The sequence below is a fragment of the Lactuca serriola genome, chromosome 5, assembly GCF_051521515.1.
Source record: "Lactuca serriola cultivar US96UC23 chromosome 5, Lser_US96UC23_V15, whole genome shotgun sequence".
NCBI lineage: Eukaryota > Viridiplantae > Streptophyta > Magnoliopsida > Asterales > Asteraceae > Lactuca > Lactuca serriola.
This window is the reverse complement of record NC_136412.1, coordinates 229931797-229954637: the sequence shown is the minus strand read 5'-3', so window position 1 is coordinate 229954637 and position 22841 is coordinate 229931797.

The window sequence follows — 22841 nt, the reverse complement described above, 5'->3', positions numbered from 1 at the left end:
CGCGCGTCGTAAGGTTACGACACGCGAATGTGTGTCATCTTCCTTTATAACAGGGACCTCCTTGATACGCATTGTGTGTCGTAAATGAGCGTCGTAAATGCATGTCGTCTATAGACGACGCGCAAAAGCGCGTCGTCTCTCTTTACGACAGGGCCTTCCTTGACGCGCATTTGTGCGTCGTATGAGCCTTTTACGACGCGCAATGAGCGTCGTAAAAGGCTGTTTTTCTAGTAGTGTCCCTTAAAGTATACATGTAATGGTATCAACCATTGACATCCGTGGATGTGCTTTTACCTCTGTAGCTAACAGAGATTTTAGGAATGGTTAATCCCGCAAAGTATCCTTTGGTACTAGGATATTAAATCCAATCTATCTCGCCGATTATGTGATTGTATCACAAAGTGAAGATAAGAATGAGGATTATATAACAGAATCTATACGTATAAAATGTACTAGTAACTCATCATATGTTATCTATGTAAACGTACTCATGTAAGTGTACTCATGTAAATGTACTCCTGTAGATGTATCTATGTAAATGTACTCATGTAAGTGTATATATGGAAACGTATTCATGTAAATGTATTCATGTAGATGTATCTATGTAATAATATGGTAATGTATTGTAATGTTCTGTGTGCTAGCTGTAACGTGTGTTCTCTCTCTAACTAGCATGTATAGTAATGTACTGTATGTACTAGTTGTAATGTGTGTTCTCTCTCTATCTAGCAAGTATTGACTCATGAATGAACTGACTCATTGTATGATATCGCGTTCTAGTGATAGTTCTAGTATCTTCCTAAACTACCCAAATGGTAGCTTACTAGTAATGTAACTTGTATGTATGAACATGGAAGTATACCCTTGCTACCCAAGGGTATTGAATGAACTGGGAGAACCTTTATGACTATATATGTACACATAATATATAAGTAATATTTAAACAACCTTCGGACGGATACCCGATGTCCCACCAGACCACATCTCAAGCGCGAAAAGGAAATAGGGCGGGCAGGCCGTCCTAAGCCTTTTAAACATTTCTTATATAACTATACATACATAGGCATGCAATTGATAATATAAAAGCATAAAATAAGTTTTGTAAAACGTTTGAACATAATTATTATCTAAGAAAAGATCGATTTGATGTCAATCTATAAAACGGCTTGAAAGCATGGGTTTGATAAAACAGTTGAAGTATAAAGAAACATTTGGTGGAGACACAATTGTAAATGAGTTAGAAAATGAAGCATACAGTGTATAATAAGGAGTTTTAAGCATATAAAATGTTTATGAAAATCATTTGAAGAAATTCGTTTGGTAAAACGGCTAATGAGTAGTAATTCATTTGAATGTTGCTTATTAATCACATGTGATTGATATAATAACTAGCATGATTCTACTTGTATCCCCCCCCATAAAGCATTTAAAAACATTTAAAACATTGATTAAGGGGTATGAACTCACCTGCAACAAGTGGTTGGGATGAATGGACTGAAACAGGATACTAGGTGTCAAGTGAAGTCTTGATTATATCTCTTTTTTGGGTTATTTTAGATGCTTTTAGTCATGTTTGGATTGTTGATGGGGTTGTAGGACGTCCCAAGTGCTATTCTTTCAGATCTATGATCCCCATGAGCTCTTTTGGCATAAAGGTGCCAACTTTATGGTCTTAAGGGCTCCATGCATTCATTAACTCCATATTATGGCTTCTTTTGAGTATTTGAGCTTCTTCTAAGCATGCTTGAAGGTAAGGTTTGAATCTTTATGTGGTCTTTCAACTTTTAGGGCAAGATCTACAGTTTGGAGTTATGCCTTTGGTGATTTAGTGCTTAATTATTAAGTCCTTACCCTTTCAATCCTAGGGTTTGGGTTTTGATCTCGATGTGGTGTGTCACACCCTAAAACCATGAACGGAAGAAATGTTCTGGGGTGGAGGACATCATGTACAGTATCACAACAATGAAAAGTAGTAAACAAGCAACAACATCATCCATTGCATTAATAATATAATTTTAGTACAAGTGTTCTGTCAAATTATAGTAGACACTAAAGTATAATCAAAATGAAAGATGAGTCTTGAACGAGCTCCATCTTCTCTAAACCTTGCATCGGTACGTGTGTACTGTTGACCTGAGGATACAAGTTATTTTGAAAGTGAGTATCAGATTTAAAGCTGGTGAGATCATAAGTATTTTAGTGTCTTAATTTGTATGTAAGTATTTGTATGACATTTAATGAAAGACTTGAAAATGTTTTGAAAGAAAGTTCATGTACGTATGAAAATATTTGTAAAACAACTATAAACGTTTGAAAAACCCTAGAAATCCCTATGATTCCTACTAGTATAAAAGGGAGTCTTTTACCAAGACCTAACAGTTCTAAATGTAGTCTTCTACCAAGACTTAACTGTTCTAAATGTAGCCTTTTACCAAGACTTAATTGTTCTAAATGTAGTCTTCTATCAAGACTTAACTGTGCTACTATTATTATTATCACAAGAATTTGTATCCTTTGGTACTAGGATACTCAAATAATTCACCTCATCGGTTATGTGAATGAGTCACAAGATAGAGGTAATAATATAAATAACCTAAGTATTATCCTTTTGTACAAGGATAACTAACAATATCAACTGAAGACATCCGTAGATGTACATTTACCTCTGTTGCTAACAACTGGGTATAGGAATAGTTGGTCCCTTAAAGTATACCTGTAATGGTATCAACCGTTGACATCCGTGGATGTGCTTTTACCTCTGTAGCTAAAAGAGATTCTAGGAATGGTTAATCTCGCAAAGTATCCTTTGGTACTAGGATATTAAATCCAATCTATCTTGCCGATTATGTGATTGTATCACAAAGTGAAGATAAGAATGAGGATTATATAACAGAATCTATACGTATAAAATGTACTAGTAACTCATCATATGTTATCTATGTAAAGGTACTCATGTAAGTGTACTCATGTAAATGTACTCCTGTAGATGTATCTATGTAAATGTACTCATGTAAGTGTATATATGTAAACGTATTCATGTAAATGTACTCATGTAGATGTATCTATGTAATAGTATAGTAATGTACTGTAATGTTCTGTGTGTGCTAGCTGTAATGTGTGTTCTCTCTCTATCTAGCATGTATAGTAATGTAACTTGTACGTATGAACATGGAAGTATACCCTTGCTACCCAAGGGTATTGAATGAACTGGGAGAACCTTTATGACTATATATGTACACATAATATATAACTAATATTTAAACAACCTTCGGACGGATACCCGATGTCCCACCAGACCACGTCTCAAGCGCGAAAAGGAAATAGGGCGGGAAGGCCTTCCTAAGCCTTTTAAACATATCTTATATAACTATACATACATAGGCATGCAATTGATAATATAAAAGCATAAAATAAGTTTTGTAAAACCTTTGAACATAATTATTATCTAAGAAAAGATCGACTTGATGTCAATCTATCAAACGGGTTGAAAGCATGGGTTTGATAAAACAGTTTAAGTATAAAAAAACATTTGGTGGAGACACAATTGTAAATGAGTTAGAAAATGAAGCATACAGTGTATAATAAGGAGTTTTAAACATATAAAACGTTTATGAAAATCATTTGAAGAAATTCGTTTGGTAAAACGGCTAATGAGTAGTAATTCATTTGAATGCTGCTTATTAATCACATGTGATTGATATAATAACTAGCATGATTCTACTTGTATCCCCCCCCATAAAGCATTTAAAAACGTTTAAAACATTCATTAAGGGGTATGAACTCACCTGTAGCAAGTGGTTGGGATGAACGGACTGAAACAGGATGCTAGGTGTCAAGTGAAGTCTTGAACACACTCTATGATCCTAGTTAATATATAATTTCACATATATGTATCCAATTAGTCTTTAAACAACTAATAAAAAAGTCAAGACACCCTGGGAGATGTTAAACACTTATACAAGTGTTATAAGTCTCACGGGTTTCATCTATGTGTTGTAGGGTTGGGCTATTTGATTTTAGGGTTCATGGGAACCCCTAAAATGAGTTTACTCCCTAAAGACCAACACCCCTTGAGTTTACGGTCGTTAACTCTTGATTTTACGGCCGTAAGCTCCTAACCTTTTGACCATTTGTTGTTTTGAAGTCTTCTAAGCTATTCCAAGCATTCGTACTTCATGTTTAAGCCTTAGGAAGTGTTGTGTGGCATCAAAACACTCCTAAACGGAGTTTACGGTCTAAGGACCATTTCTCCATGAGTTTACTACTATAAACTATCATGGACTTATGTATTTTGGTGTTTTCAAGTTCTAAACACTTCAAGGTAATAGCCTAGGTTATTTTCTAGGCATAAGGAATAAATGTGGGACATTTATACAACTTTTAAGGTGTTTACTGTTTTGGGAGATCCCCAAACCGTAAAAACATATAAATGTGAGGTTTTTGTGCTTTTTTTGTGATAAACTCATCAAGGATGGATCTAGACAAGTCCCTAAGGCATTGTGAAGCATCTAGACACCCTAAAGCACCTTTTGGCACTAAACTTGGTGTTTACGGTTTTGGGAGCCTCCCAAAACCGTGAACACCTTGTTCTTGGTGTTCTTGGTACTTTTCCTTGGTATAAATATGTATAGCAAGCTTTAAATGACTCTAGGATAGAAGTACTTACTTTGTGGAAGCTTGAAATGAACTTAAAGTCCAAGAACACTAGTGTGTGTTCTTGGTTTTCTTGGTGTTTTGGAAATCTAGTCAAAACACATAAATGGATGGATGAAAACCTGTACAATCACTAGATTAAGTGTTATACTAACTTGAAAGGGCTAGAAACACTTACTAGCTTGACGATGTTGAGCAAAAACTTGGATGATACTTGAGAGAGTTTTTGGAGTTTACTCTTTTAGGGTGAAAGTGAAAAGTGTCCTACTTTGGGGAGTAAACTCATGCTTAAGGCATGAGTTTATGGTTTTTGAGGGTGTTTACGGCCCAAACATAAAAGTTTGGCCGTGAACTTCTATGCTACGTGGTATTCACGGTTTAGAAATTTCAAGACCCGAGACGGCCCATCCGTTCACCCGTTCATTTAAAGATTAATTATTAAAATAAGCAAACAAACTTTAATTTCCTAAAAACAAGTAAAAGTGAACTTGACTTATAATATGGAGTGATTGACTTTTAGGGTTTGACCAAATGAAAATTCCGGGTTGTCACATCATCCCCCTGTTACAGGGAATTTCGTTCCGAAATTAGAATTTAGGTAAAGAAGTAGGTATGAATGATCGATTCATGAGGTGGAAACTTCCTAATCGACTGGTTCTCGTGCTCATAAGTGAATTCCAATCCTCGGTTGGTATTCCAATGGACCTTCAGTAACAGGCGATGGCGTTGCTTCATCTGCTTGACCTCTCGGTCGAGGGTCACTACGGTTCTATTACGAAGGCGTGGATCTCGTTAATCTCGATCTCGTCGAGTGGGATTACGAGAGTCCTGACAGAAAGGTACAGTTTCAATATCGAGACGCGAAGGGTAAAATGTACGTTACTACGCTCGCAGAGTAGGTCTAGTTTGTGAGGTACAGGACCGATTCTGGTAAGAATCTCGGAGGTCCTGACTAACTTGGATTTAGCTTTTTACGCGAAGCGAAGCGTATTAAGCCATTCCCAGAGTGAGTTTTCCTAAAGAATTTGGTCTCTCACATGGAATTCCAAAGATTCTTTCTCTTGCTTAACTTCCCAGTCAAGGGCCACCCCCTGCTGGGTCAAAGTCGTAAGGGTTTCTGTGATTTGCGAGGAGTTCTGGATGAACTATGACAGTAGGTCTGTAAGACCTAGAATTTGGCGAATATCCGTCGGCGTCTTCGGTGCCGACAAATTCCCAACGGTTTTGGATAAATTGACAGCGTACTCAAGGATTTCCACATCACTAATAGTGTTTCTTCGGAATTTGACTCTTTAATTCCAAAACTCGTGTTCAGAGAACTTTGCGAAAAGTATCTCTGAGGGTAATGTTTCCATGGGTTCCTTCTTACTACGAGGGTAGATAAGTAAGTCATTACAAGGAGAATGATGAACTGATCCTAGTAAGAATGACGTACCCTACTCATTAAGCTCATGAATATTATGGGCGTATTGGTCCTATCTGAGGGGTATCACTACGGACTCGAAGTGTCCGCATCGAGTTCGGAGGGTAGTCTTCAGGACATCCTTCCCTTAACACTCGAACTGGTGATATTCGGATTTCAGGTCCATTTTTGAAAGTAATTCTTTCCTTGCGTTTGCTCAACCAATTCATCTATGAAAGGTAGAGATAACGATTTCTAATGGAAATCTTGACGGAGTCCTCGATAGCCGAGGTACACAAGATGCAATCCGTCGACTTCTGGAAGAATAAGACCGGAGCTCTCCAGGGTGAGAAGCCTGGTCTTCCAATTCTATTGTTGAGTAGTTCGCTAAGTTGTTCGGGTTCTTCTTGTATCCCCGTAGGTGTTTAGACTGTCGGGCGATCTGTTTACAGAAGTCGTACTGGGTTCTAAGTTTGTTCACATGACGATGCGATTACTCGTAGTCTTGGGCAGTTCTCCATCCTGAAGTTCCTTTTAGAATTCATACATGGTTTCACAATCACAATCTCGTGTATACGAGTCATATATAATTAAGATTGAAAAGGTAGTCGAATAATTGATTCTTCTTTAAGCTCACATCCCATCGAGGAAAAACAAGTTAAAGTGGAATCATCAATTCTAACCTGTAGAACCTTGATTATATATCACTCTTATGTATACATTCTTCAGCGACAGATCAACCGTATGGATCTTTGGATTGAACTTGACGTACTGTACGAGTGGTACTGTGGGGATTTCTTCGGAAAGAAAAAGAACTATGAGGTAGTCCATGCATGAGTACTTTGGTGTTCTGAAATGACGGCTTCGCTAAAAAGACGTTTACTGAGAAAGAGATGTACTTATGAAGCTGGTATGGTGTGGATCAAATTGAGCCTAGTTGTATGATAATGTCAAAATCATAAGGAAATTTAAAGACATTAGATTTGAATATAAGGCGTTACAGATAAAACACAACTGTGCAACCATCAAAAGAGTTACAGTACTTTTAGACTTACTACAAGACTATTGTTGCGAATAAGGTATACTACAAAAGACAAGCATACGCAGCACGAGTATCCCTATACTGACGGGATCTCGCAAAAGGTAAGACTCTAGTTGCACTAGTTTTGGATGGTTTATAAGCCTTTTACAACGAAACGCCTTAATTACATTAACGTGGGTCCAAAGTAGGTTCTCCTGCAGCTGTGATCCTAAGAATTCTGTCGTCTGCACCGGAGTTCTTTCTTATAGGACAATCCTTCTTGAAGTGCCCTATCTCACCGCATTGGTGGCATGACAGGCTAGCACTAGCATTGGTGGCGGGAGTGAGGTGTTTAGCCAGTATTATGTGGACACGAGTGCCTTCCTCATTACTCCACCTTGGAAATTGCTTCCTAAAGCGTTCTGCAGGAGTTGCCACTTGTTGCTGTGGCATGGCAAGTCTTTGGGATCTCTTGCGCTCCTTTAGGGCTTGACGATATCGTCTATTCCTTTCGGTCTTATGGCTTCGCAAGTCTATGACTATTGCCATTTGTTGGTTTCCCGGTTTGGTACTACCATCAGAACTCTCGACTCCTTTGTCAGTCTTGCTTGTGTTGCCTGAGTTGATGTGTGTAAGGAAAGTTTTCACAGCAGCTGCTATTGCAGCTTGTAATGTAGCGGCGTCGATATGGAGGATAGGGATTTCGTTGCTCGACTGTTTGTTTCCGGATGACGACATGATTCTGTAACACGAAAGATAAGGATTTTGTGAGCGATTCTGGTTGACTCTAGATGTACTTCGATTGTTCAAGTAAAGAGTAGAAGTATGTTCTTGTGAGTTTGACCTACATCCATATGATGCAGTCCTAATACGGATTGGAAGTATGTTCGCGAAGGTTTGACCTACATCCCTATGATGCAGTCCTAGTACTGAGTGGAAGTAAGTTCGTAAAATGGTCTCAAGACATTTGTCGTTCCAGCCGAGGTATCGTTGGTTGGTGAATAACATGATCCAACCACTGAATGAGACTTGGAAATGTCTCCGGAGTTAAATTACTATAGTCCAATGACTTGACTAAATCATGTTTCAGATAGACTCCAATGAAAGTATGATAAGAGTACTTGAATAAAGAATGGCACAGAAGTTAGCCGACTGTCAATATCTTTGATATTCATGACGTAAAAGTTCGGGAGAATGACCTTGTAAAAAGGTCTTACATCATATCCAGAGAAGATAGTCCTTGACAGCATAAAGACCTAACCAAAAGTACTTACAGTACACGATAGTTTCATAGAAAATGCCACATCGGGCATAGACAGAAAAATGATTCCCTTTTAACAAGGAAAATCAAGTAAAGCATCTACTACTGGCGACAGTCATCCCTCTAGTGAACTCTCAGTTCAGCCAGTTGACGTTCCACATCAACTAGGTGTCTTTCGTACACCCTCTGGCGTACATGGAGTTCTATGACTTCGGCTCGTGATTCGTCCAGTGCTTGCTGTAGGGTTTCATGGTTTCTCTCAGATCTCTCGCGAGCATCTTCTAGGCGAATGGTGCGGAGGGTATGCAATCTCGCATCGGCGACAACTTCTGTGATCTGATGTAGGGATGTCCTGCCTTGAGTCTCATTTCGGGACACTCTACGGACCAGGATTGGCAAGATTCTATCTGCTGAACCCCATTGTTCAGGTCATAAAAGCTTCGGTCATCATTAAATGGCATTGGCTGATCTTGTCCTTGGCTCCATGTTTCCAAGCATTCCACCCACTCAGGCGTCAGGCCATGAAAAGTCGGACGAGTGTTAGGAATAGGAAAAAGAACTGCCTGGGGTAGGTTCTCAACCTCGGGTTCGGAGTTAGCACCGTCTGAAAGGTCTTCATCATGGTGATCATTCAAAGGGATATGATGATAATTCTCTGGTTCTTCTCCAAACCAACCAGCAATGACTTTGTTTGGAAGATACTGGTTGCTGCGGGGATGGAGTCCAGCCATGTTATCTACGTGAGAGTTGGGGTAAGAAAATAATTATTAGACGAACTATCTAGATAATTATTTTGAAAATCTTCATTATTTACATCGCTATTTGTGAAGTGCATATCAGTTATATGTAATCGAAATAGGATAGGCCTTCGAATAAGTGACCTTAACTCCAAATTCACACAGAATAGGGGTAAAGTAAAATTTTCACAGATTCTAAGTCTATAACATCCTAATTACATATAGCCTTAGTGTATCCACTTAGAAACTATCAACTTAGTAATGAAGATCTATTTTTAGTTCTCAAGTATAAAGTACCTATAGTAACACCAAATACTCTTATAGTGTTTTAAGTTTAATGTTATGTTCAATTGTTCTCATTGTGGTATTGTTGGTAAGATTGAAGACTTGTTGCAACCACACAACTACACTTAGGCACATGCTAGTCAACCCTCGGATAATATAGTTGATCAGGCTATATCATCCCAGTTTTGACTATATGTCTCTAAGTCCACCTGTGTTGCCCAACAATCGTAATTCTTTTGTACTATCCTAGTGACATTGATTTTAGTATGAATGCAGGCACGTATACTAAATTAAATAATTTACTATTTAAAGTATAAACTCTTGGTCAGAGTATTTTTAATCCCTATGTATTTATAGTTAGTATATCTTTTATGGGTTGATATACTTAATTCACTATAAACAATGCTCTGATACCAATCTGTCACACCCCAAAACCATGAACGGTGGAAACGTTTCGGGGCAGAGGACGTCATGTACAGTATCACAACAATGAAAAGTAGTAAACAAGCAACAACATCATCCATTGCATTAATAATATAATTTTAATACAAGTGTTCTGTCAAATTATAGTAAACACTAAAGTATAATCAAAATGAAAGATGAGTCTTGAATGAGCTCCATCTTCTCTAAACCTTGCATCGGTGCCTGTCTACTGTTGACCTGAAGATACAAGTTATTTTGAAAGAGAGTATCAGCTTTAAAGCTGGTGAGATCATAAGTATTTTAGTGTATTAATTTGTATGTAAGTATTTGTATGACATGTAATGAAAGACTTGAAAATGTTTTGAAAGAAAGTTCGTGTAAGTATGAAAATATTTGTAAAACAACTATACACGTTTGAAAAACCCTAGAAATCCCTATGATTCCTACTAGTATAAAAGGGACTCTTCTACCAAGACCTAACTGTTCTAAATGTAGTCTTCTACCAAGACTTAATTGTTCTAAATGTAGTCTTCTACCAAGACTTAACTGTTCTAAATATAGTCTTCTACCAAGACTTAACTGTGCTATGATTATTATTTTTATCACAAGAATTTGTATCTTTTGGTACTAAGATACTCAAATAATTCACCTCATCGGTTATGTGAATGAGTCACAAGATAGAGGTAATAATATAAATAACCTAAGTATTATCCTTTTGTACTAGGATAACTAACAGTGTCAACTGAAGACATCCGTAAATGTACATTTACCTCTGTTGCTAACAGTTGGGTGTAGGAATAGTTGGTCCCTTAAAGTATACGTGTAATGGTATCAACCGTTGACATCCGTGGATGTGCTTTTACCTCTGTAGCTAACAGAGATTTTAGGAATGGTTAATCCCGCAAAGTGTCCTTTGGTACTAGGATATTAAACCCAGTCTATCTCGCCGATTATGTGATTGTATCACAAAGTGAAGATAAGAATGAGGATTATATAACAGAATCTATACGTATAAAATGTACTAGTAACTCATCATATGTTATCTATGTAAACGTACTCATGTAAGTGTACTCATGTAAATGTACTCCTGTAGATGTATCTATGTAAATATACTCATGTAAGCGTATATATGTAAACGTATTCATGTAAATGTACTCATGTAGATGTATCTATGTAATAGTATGGTAATGTACTGTAATGTTCTGTGTGTGCTAGCTATAACGTGTGTTCTCTCTCTATCTAGCATGTATAGTAATGTACTATATATACTAGCTGTAATGTGTGTTCTCTCTCTATCTAGCAAGTATTGACTCATGAATGAACTGACTCATTGTATGATATCGCATTCTAGTGATAGTTCTAGTATCTTCCTAAACTACCCAAATGGTAGCTTACTAGTAATGTACCTTGTACGTATGAACATGGAAGTATACCCTTGCTACCCAAGGGTATTGAATGAACTAGGAGAACCTTTATGACTATATATGTACACATAATATATAACTAATATTTAAACAACCTTCGGACGGATACCCGATGTCCCACCAGACCACATCTGAAGCGCGAAAAGGAAATAGGGCGGGCAGGCCTTCCTAAGCCTTTTAAACATTTCTTATATAACTATACATACATAGGCATGCAATTGATAATATAAAAGCATAAAATAAGTTTTGTAAAACCTTTGAACATAATTATTATCTAACAAAAGATCGACTTGATGTCAATCTATAAAACGGGTTGAAAGCATGGGTTTGATAAAACAGTTTAAGTATAAAGAAACATTTGGTGGAGACACAATTGTAAATGAGTTAGAAAATGAAGCATGCAGTGTATAATAAGGAGTTTTAAACATATAAAACATTTATGAAAATCATTTGAAGAAATCCGTTTGGTAAAACGGCTAATGAGTAGTAATTCATTTAAATGTTGCTTATTAATCACATGTGATTGATATAATAACTAGCATGATTCTACTTGTATCCCCCCCCCCCCATAAAGCATTTAAAAACATTTAAAACATTGATTAAGGGGTATGAACTCACCTGTAGCAAGTGGTTGGGATGAACGGACTGAAACAGGATGCTAGGTGTCAAGTGAAGTCTTGATTATATCTCTTTTTTGGGTTATTTTAGATGCTTTTAGTCATGTTTGTGTTGTTGATGGGGTTTTAGGACGTCCCAAGTGCTATTCTTTCAGATCTATGATCCCCATGAGCTCTTTTCGCATTAAGGTGCCAACTTTATGATCTTAAGGGCTCCATGGATTCATTAAGTCCATCTTATGGCTTCTTTTGAGTATTTGAGCTTCTTCTAAGCATGCTTGAAGGTAAGGTTTGAATCTTTATGTGGTCTTTCAACTTTTAGGGCAAGATCTGCAGTTTGGAGTTATGCCTTTGGTGATTTAGTGCTTAATTATTAAGTCCTTACCCTTTCAATCCTAGGGTTTGGGTTTTGATCTCGATGTGGTGTGTCACACCCTAAAACCATGAACGGCGGAAACGTTCTAGGGTGGAGGACGTCATGTACAGTATCACAACAATGAAAAGTAGTAAACAAGCAACAACATCATCCATTGCATTAATAATATAATTTTAGTACAAGTGTTCTGTCAAATTATAGTAGACAATAAAGTATAATCAAAATGAAAGATGAGTCTTGAACGAGCTCCATCTTCTCTAAACCTTGCATCGGTACCTGTGTACTGTTGACCTGAGGATACAAGTTATTTTGAAAGAGAGTATCAGCTTTAAAGCTGGTGAGATCATAAGTATTTTAGTGTCTTAATTTGTATGTAAGTATTTGTATGACTTGTAATGAAAGACCTGAAAATGTTTTGAAAGAAAGTTCGTGTAAGTATGAAAATGTTTGTAAAAAAACCGTAAACGTTTGAAAAACCCTAGAAATCCCTATGATTCCTACTAGTATAAAAGGGAGTCTTCTACCAAGACCTAGCTGTTCTAAATGTAGTCTTCTACCAAGACTTAACTGTTCTAAATGTAGTCTTCTACCAAGACTTAACTGTTCTAAATATAGTCTTCTACCAAGACTTAACTGTGCTACTATTATTATTATTATTACAAGAATTTGTATCCTTTGGTACTAAGATACTCAAATAATTCACCTCATCAGTTATGTGAATGAGTCACAAGATAGAGGTAATAATATAAATAACCTAAGTATTATCCTTTTGTACTAGGATAACTAACAGTGTCAACTAAAGACATCCGTAGATGTACATTTACCTCTGATGCTAACAGCTGGGTGTAGGAATAGTTGGTCCCTTAAAGTATAACTATAATGGTATCAACCGTTGACATCCGTGGATGTGCTTTTACCTCTGTAGCTAACAGAGATTTTAGGAATGGTCAATCCCGCAAAGTATCCTTTGGAACTAGGATATTAAATCCAATCTATCTCGCCGATTATGTGATTGTATCACAAAGTGAAGATAAGAATGAGGATTATATAACAGAATCTATACGTATAAAATGTACTAGTAACTCATCATATGTTATCTATGTAAACGTACTCATGTAAGTGTACTCATGTAAATGTACTCCTGTAGACGTATCTATGTAAATATACTCATGTAAGCGTATATATGTAAACGTATTCATGTAAATGTACTCATGTAGATGTATCTATGTAATAGTATGGTAATGTACTGTAATGTTCTGTGTGTGCTAGCTGTAACGTGTGTTCTCTCTCTATCTAACATGTATAGTAATGTACTGTATGTACTAGCTGTAATGTGTGTTCTCTCTCAATCTAGCAAGTATTGACTCATGAATGAACTGACTCATTGTATGATAGCGCGTTCTAGTGATAGTTCTAGTATCTTCCTAAACTACCCAAATGGTAGCTTACTAGTAATGTAACTTGTACGTATGAACATGGAAGTATACCCTTGCTACCCAAGGGTATTGAATGAACTGGGAGAACCTTTATGACTATATATGTACACATAATATATAAGTAATATTTAAACAACCTTCGGATGGATACCCGATGTCCCACCAGACCACATCTCAAGCGCGAAAAGTAAATAGGGCGGGCAGGCCTTCCTAAGCCTTTTAAACATTTATTATATAACTATACATACATAGGCATGCAATTGATAATATAAAAGCATAAAATAAGTTTTGTAAAACCTTTGAACATAATTATTATCTAAGAAAAGATCGACTTGATGTTAATCTATAAGACGGGTTGAAAGCATGGGTTTGATAAAACAGTTTAAGTATAAAGAAACATTTGGTGGAGACACAATTGTAAATGAGTTAGAAAATGAAGCATACAGTGTATAATAAGGAGTTTTAAGCATATAAAACGTTGATGAAAATCATTTGAAGAAATCCGTTTGGTAAAACGGCTAATGAGTAGTAATTCATGTGAATGCTGCTTATTAATCACATGTGATTGATATAATAACTAGCATGATTCTACCTATATCCCCCCCCCCCCATAAAGCATTTAAAAACATTTAAAACATTGATTAAGGGGTATGAACTCACCTGTAGCAAGTGGTTGGGATGAACGGACTGAAACAGGATGCTAGGTGTCAAGTGAAGTCTTGAACACACTATATGATCCTAGTTAACATATAATTTCACATATATGTATCCAATTAGTCTTAAACAACTAATAAACAAGTCAAGACACCCTAGGACATGCTAAACACTTATACAAGTGTTATAAGTCTCACGGGTTGCATCTATGTGTTGTAGGGTTGGGCTATTTGATTTTAGGGTTCATGGGAACCCCTAAAATGAGTTTACTCCATAAAGACCATCACCCCTTGAGTTTACGGTCGTTAACTCTTGATTTTACGGCCGTAAGCTCCTAACCTTTTGACCATTTGTTGTTTTGAAGTCTTCTATGCTATTCCAAGCGTTCCTACTTCATGTTTAAGCCTTAGGAACTGTTGTGTGGCATCAAAACACTCCTAAATGGAGTGTACAGTCTAAGGACCATTTCCTCATGAGTTTACTACCGTAAAATCTCATCGACTTATGTATTTTGGTGTTTTCAATTTTTAAACACTTCAAGGTAATAGCCTAGGTTAGATTCTAGGCATAAGGAATAAATATGGGACATTTATACAACTTTTAAGGTGATTACGGTTTTGGGAGATCCCCAAACCGTAAACACATATAAATGTGAGGTTTTTGTGCTTTTTTTGTGATAAACTCATCAAGGATGGATCTAGACAAGTCCCTAAGGCATTGTGAAGCATCTAGACACCCTAAAGCACCCTTTGGCACTAAACTTGGTGTTTATGGTTTTGGGAGCCTGCCAAGACTGTGAACACCTTGTTCTTGGTGTTATTGGGACTTTTCCTTGGTATAAATATGTATAGCAAGCTTTAAATGACTCTAGGCTAGAAGTACTTACTTTGTGGAAGCTTGAAATGAACTTAAAGTCCAAGAACACTAGTGTGTGTTCTTGGTGTTCTTGGTGTTTTGGAAATCTAGTCAAAACACATAAATGGATGGATGAAAAGATGTACATTCACTAGATTAAGTGTTATACTAACTTGAAAGGGCTAGAAACACTTACTACATTGAAGATGTTGAGCAAAAACTTGGATGATACTTGAGAGAGTTTTTGGAGTTTACTCTTTTTGGCTGAAAGTGAAAAGTGTCCTACTTTGGGGAGTAAACTCATGCTTAAGGCATGAGTTTACGGTTTTTGAGGGTGTTTACGGCCCAAGTATAAAAGTTTGGCCGTGAACTTCTAAGCTACGTGGTATTCGCGGTTTACAAATTTCAAGACCCGAGACGGCCCATCCATTCACCCGTTCGTTTAAAGATTAATTATTAAAATAATCAAACGAACTTTAATTTCCTAAAAACAATTAAAGGTGAACTTGACTTATAATATGGAGTGATTGACTTTTAGGGTTTGACCAAATGAAAATTTTGGGTTGTCACATGGTGGTTCTTAGGGGTAAAGTTGGAAACTTTACCCTTCTTGAGGCTATTTCAGTTAAGATCTAATTCAAGAAGCTCTAGTTTCGTTAAGGACGGCTTAATGGATTAAGATGTTGAATTTCTGGCAAACTCGATGAGTTTATGGAGGAACTCAGCGAGTTGGATCGGTTTCTCCCGACTGTACAGACATATGGATAAACGCGGCTGGTTGATGGATGAACTCGGTGAGTTGAATTTGACTTTGACTTTGACTTTAGTACTTGACCAAGTTTGACCGATAAGGGTTTCTGGACATTTGTGTTGACCTGAAGGAAATCTTTTATGTTTGGGGGTTGAGTTGAGTCGATATTCGGAGCCAAGATGCGTTCTGCTACCTTTCTGTATTGAAGGAGAGTTTCCCCATCGGTTAAAGCGGGTTGAAGGCACCAAGTCCATCCCGTGATTATATTATGTTGTTAATATGCTACTTGTCTTTGTGACTCTTGTATGTGCTTGTGTTATATGTCTTCCGAGCTAAGGCCGAATGTCGGGCGGGGCCTGATGGATACTTGTATGCTATGTATTTATGTGATTATTGCATGTGTATGTGTTTATTTTGATATATGTTATTGTATGTTGGTTGTGGCCCGTTTTACCGAGCTCAGCTCAAATTCCGAAGGGGCCCAATGCCAAATGGGGTCCAAATTCGGGCGGGGCCCGATGACTGGTCAAGGCCCACTATATACTTACTATATGATTGTTATGAGGTATTTTGGGGGAACTCACTAGGCTTTGTGCTTATGATTTTTAGTTTATATTTTAGGTACTTCTGGTTAAAACGGGAAGAGCTCGGGATGACTACATCGCACACACCATTGAGATTATGTTATGATGTTTTTCTTTAATTTATGACAAATTGATACATTATTTTATTTCAAATGTTTAGATGTTATGGGAAAATACTGTTTTATCTATTATTAATTTGAAATTTTTGGGACCATATTTTTGGATGTTACACAAACAAGAATGGAATTAATATTGAATGATGTCTATAATATAATCCACTACAATCTACTTATATAAGATCTCTTAAAAGGATTAGTTGGTAAAATGAACAATCTATTCCAAATTCGTAGTTTGGGAAAAGTTCTTATAGACAAATAGAAAGATCATGCCTTAGATATAGCTCTTCCTAAGTTTCCTCTAATCACTACATTCCAAAATTGTTAGAAACAATTATCAAGCGTACCATTGAAGTAAAATGAAATTTCATTAGGTTAGGAGTTGACTATATCCATCATAATCAACTAGCTGACATGTACATATAATCAGTTCACTCTAATTTTGATATGAACAACCTTGAAATGTCCATAAAGGCATTACATGGCATGTTAAGGCCCTTTAAGACTAACAAGGCCAATCATATAAACTCCATCTTCAAATTCTCATGTATTCGTTATCATGAATAGAAGTGTCAAGAAGGCCCTAAAAGGACAATAGGAAGGCTTATTCTGAAACATGTTATGATAGGCTATTTGTTTCCAAAATAAGAAAAGGACTTAGAAAGCATAAATGCCCAATATGTATTATGGATAAGACTGAAACATGGAGAAGATGATTTGATCATGGATTACGAGCCCATGCTACTATCTATAGGATCAAAAGACAACTCGTTCTCATGAATGTTTAGTCTAAAATCATATATATATATATATATATATATATATATATATATATATATATATATATATATAATACCATTGGAATATTACTTCCAGACATTTGAGTATTTTTCTAAGGATCGTGTACTGACATTTGCAAGGATGTGCAGTGACTAAAAAGGAGTAAGAAGACTGAAAAAAGGAGAATAAATTTTGATCATGAATATTGGGCCTTTACTACTATTAGTAGGATCAAAAGAGAATTTGTTCTCCTAGATGTTAAGGTCTACAATCTTATAATTAAAATTGTTTATACAAAATTTCGTAAGATTGTTATGACTTATTTAGAATGTTTGTAACATGTTTAAAAGAAGGTCATGAAATCTATGAAACTATTCTACTAACATTGGTTCAAAAGCTTATTCGAATATTTGAATGTGATATAATATTATGGAATCATCTTCTTGCAAATGAGAATTGCATTGCAAAAGATCCATTTGGAATAAGATTTTGGAATTCATTTAACCACAAGTCTTGTGATAAATGCATGTCTTATTTTTCAGTACGGATGATAAGAGCACTATGTGATTGTACGAACATATGTTGGAATTAGTTTTAACTAATGGTCAGTTTAGATCATCCATAATACGTACTAATTCGAATACATCGAAAAATTTCGATAAAATGTATTTGTGGAGTTGTTGTCTTGAACATATAAAGAGAAATTCATTACCAAGTGTCTAGTTTGAGGGGATTTTGGATATCATTTGGATATAGGATTTATGATAAACGCAAATCTTTTTGTCAAGATAAAAGATGATTAAATCACTTGGTGATTTAAAATTCTATTGAAATTAGTTCACACTAATGGACCTTTTCGATTAGCCACAATGGATGGTGATAGCAACTTTGAAATAATGAGCATGGGTCTCAAACCTTCAAGGTGTTCAGAGCTCTCATAAAATGAATTTAAGAATCTATTGGAAAAAAGGATAAGATACTCAGATCCAGTATGGATTATGAGCGAATTATTCAAAACTGTGTCGACCATCTAAGGAACTATGAAAAGGTTTCATAATTTATCTCCGCCCAGAACATTGCCACAAGGTGTAGTTGGGAAAATAAATAAATCATTGTTTGATTCAGCACTTGATGAATAGTAATATGCTTACCAACAATTTATGGTTTGTACAATGAATAGTATATCACAAGAGTCCTTGGTCTTGCACCAACTAAGACGGTTTATGAGACACTCTTAGAGATGTGGAGTAAGGGTTCATCCCTTATGAGGTTTACGTTCGTCGTAAAGCACTCGACAATCTAAGACTTAGAATATAAATTTGCCATCTTGTTGGACATCCCAACAAGACCTTTGCATAATTATTTTAGAAACCTTTAAAAAAATGATTTTTCTTGAAGAGCAGTCTTTGTAGAGATGGAGATGATATCTGAAAGAGCTAGTGGGAGCCATATTGATCTTGATAAGATTCAAGAGTCAACCAATGAAAAACCTATAATTGTCCTAAATTTCAACATCGTTTTTAAAGACATATTAAATAAACTGACATTTCTCCAATTCTTCTTAATAGACTTGATAGAGGATTTCATAGACCTAGTTATATAAAATATATATTACTGAGAAATATGAGTCACCGGTAGACAATAGTTAGAGTATGCCAACTATTGGAAGCTATGACAACCCTAATAGGCTACAAGATAGAAGGAGCACATGGAGAGCGTGAATCGGTCCATGTAAGTTTGAAACTTGGTTGATCAAACACTCAACCTTAAAATTGTAAGTGTTAGTGAATCTTCAAGAAGATAACAAAACATGGATGTGAACAAACACATAGTCAAACCAAGACAGGTTGTCAAGAACCTGTGACCTCATGAAGTTCATTTATAAAATGAAATGAATATCTCACATAATTGGAATCTTTTCTTTAATGAGAATTCAAGGATTTGAATTCCCGAGAAACGAAGGTGGATTATAAGTATGTCAAAGCCATTGAGAGTAACTGGAATCCTTGCTTCAATGAGAGAATTTGTAACGTCCGTAAGTTATAGCTATACGTTTAAGATATTTTAGTTATAATTATTCATTTTAATTAAATAATTATAATCCTATAATAAGATCATTATTCATCATATACGTTACGGGCTATATAAATATCTATTTAATGTATGCATGTTATGTGAAAAAATATTATAAGTATATAATATTTGTAGAAAATCTTATTATAAAATTTATGATGGAAGGGATAAAATAAAGTGTAAAAATAAAAGAGTATCCGGCATAAACAATCTAAACAAAAGATGTAGTAGTCGTGATGACGATCTCATGGATATAAAGAATGCTCAAGTTTGACTTCGTATGAGGAAGTTATTATTTTTCGAGGTTTCACGTTCAGCCCTAGCTATGATTGGAGATTGATTGCTTTTTAGCCAAAGCAATGAAAAGAAGAATTGAAGTACTCATAAATACAATACACAGATATATAGTTAGTCGAGAACGGAGTTTGTATGAAGAAGTTATGAATTTCGCAAGAGTTTTAACAGTGTAAGCCTTTATAAAATATAAACTAAAAATAAAATGAGATATAACTGTTGAGACCAAAATGGGGAGTTGTAGTACTCATCGACATGAATCTGCGGATATAAAGAACGTCGAAAACGGAGCTCATATGTGGGAGATATAAATATTTGAGGATTCGAATATGTACTTATGTCTGATGCCACGTGTCATTACCAGAGTCGTTGATTGCTGCCTAATCAAGAACACAAGGTGAACTTTGCTCAACCCACACAAAAATTGACCCTGATACTCTCCATTCCCTCTAGGAGAAACTCTCATTGTATAAGCACAATCTTCCAAGGATTCTAGCTAATTTAGCAAGGCTTGGAAGTATCGGAGAGCCTGATGCAAAGAAGTTTTTGGAGTCAAAGTTCTGCTTGTTAACTTTCCGAACTTTTGTTAGAGAACTTTGTAAGTTAATTTTCACTTACTACGCTTTAAGTGTAACTTATATTTATATTCATAGTCATAATTATGAAACATAAATAATATTTATCACTGATTCCAAGTCAAAATACTAATTGTTCTACTTACGGAAGTGATGTCTTGGCTAGATCTAGTGAGATGTTTAAAGTGGATTTTCCAAACAGTATACTTTGTATACCAAACAGATCCTACCTTTCATATGATCTTTCCTGGTTATTCCTTATCCTCCAGAACTTGAAGTATTCATTGAGATTATTGAGGAATCTAGAAATGGTTAATATAACCTTATACGAACGAATACTGATACATAGTAATATTCGTATTTAGGTAGTTCAAAAGGGAAAACTGAAGTATTAGCCGATGAGCTAGCTTTCTTGTGGATCTTCCACCTCAATCAAGTGAGTTCATAGTTACTTCCATTAACATGATTTTACTACAAGTATTTATTAAACCTATTAACTATCTAGTAAACATATATAGGTGAATTAAATGCTTATTATCTGGAATAGGTGTTAAATGTATATTTGATAATATACATTGTGCAAACCAAATATGGTTATATATATGTGTTAAGTGTATAAACGATATATTACGTGACAATTTTTATTGAAGTATTATTACTTAAAAGGTTAGTATAGACCTAATATTTTATGTTAAATATATACATTGAATTATGATAGTATTACATAATCAAGGATTGGTATAGAAATTGGATTACAGAGGTTATAGTCTCGTCTAGTTTTAACTAAGGCATACAAAGGATGATTAGTTTCAATTAATTTGGATAAAAGTATAGTAGCATATTGTATTGCAATAGTATGGTGTAAATAGGAAAAAATTTTGAAAGTTGGTTGCAAGCATTAGAGTCTTGCCTAGTAATGAAATAAGACTTATAAAGGATGCTTAGTCCGAATCAAGTAGAACATGTTTTTAGTCATATCCTATATTATAAATACATTACATAGATAGGAAATTTGTGTTGATTACAGGTATTGTAATCTTGTCTAGTTATATACTAAGACCTAAAGGGGATGTTTGGTTTAATTAAGTTTGAATATTGGGTAGCATCATATTAAGGGGGGGTGTGTGTGATTGGAACAGAGGCTAGAAATATGTTCGATGACATTGGTGATTTGGTGGGGTACGGGTGCATACAAGATTATTATATTTAAGTATTCCCCTCTTTTGTGTTTGATAGCCAGATAGTGTTCGTCTGTATTAGACCACTACTATGTATTTCTAAGTCATATATCATAGTATAAATGGTCACCCCTGTCTAAATCTAGTGTTACGATGTTAATAAATTACACTAACCTGAGGGTACAAGAATGTAATTTCTATCGTGTACTTTATCCCCCCATGGTGGCCTTTATTGACTAACGCCTGCTACCAAGGAATCCCTGAAGCAGTATATTCAACTCGTGGCTTACAATGATCATTCATGGTTGTAACATCCCAAAAATCAAGGTAAAAATGTCAATTTTTATAACCAACCAAAAACCATAAATGTATACAAAACATAGTTTCCAAAGTGTCAAATCAAAAATCAGAGTATCCCTAAATCAAATCTCATGAAAATTGAAGATGCGCATGATCAAACCTTCACCTTGTCTTGATCATCTGAAGTACCCGAAACATAAACCTTAAATTGTAAGCCAAAGCTTAGTGAGTTTCCCCCAAAGTACCACACACAACCCAATAGATAATAGCATGCATATATGAACATTCAGCCTGACTGGACAGCCTCGCAGGACTTACAACCTATATGGACTTCTCTCCGAGCCTTTAACCTGACTGGACAGCCTCACCGAGCCTACATCCTATCTGGATCGCTCTCCGGGACTTCGGCCAGACTTCACCGCCTCACAGGGCCTACAGTCTATCCGGACCGCCCCGTTATTTTGGCCTTCAGCACAAAGCAGGACCGCCTCAACCCAACAATAACAATAACATGTTGACATATATACAGTAACATTCAATATCCAGTAAGTACAGGTAATCATAACAGATCTACCAATCTAACATATATCCAACAAATACAGGTAGTCATACAGATCTACTAGTCTATCATATAACCAACTTAACATCATCTAATATACCAGGATATATAATCCAATGGGTTGGAGTTGGTGCCTTTAACCCACAAGTACAGTGAAGAAAACTCACCCAAAACAAAGGACCCAGAAATACAACAACACGCTTCCCTACTGCACTGCTTGCTCTCACGAGCCCTGTATCACCAAAACATGGAAGATTCGTAATTAACAGCCCAAATTCTTCAAGTTTGACCCGAATTCAAACTATTCAAAGAGTCAACGATCAAAGTCAACACCACGTCGTGTCCTTCCTTGGCCACGTCGTGGCCATGCCAAAACAGGACAGTCGCGATTTTTCGTTTCACCACGCTGTGTCTACTGGAAAAAAGTATTTTCTCTCATTAAGAGAATCCTTTTAGATCTATTCCCCCATACTAACTTAACGGATAA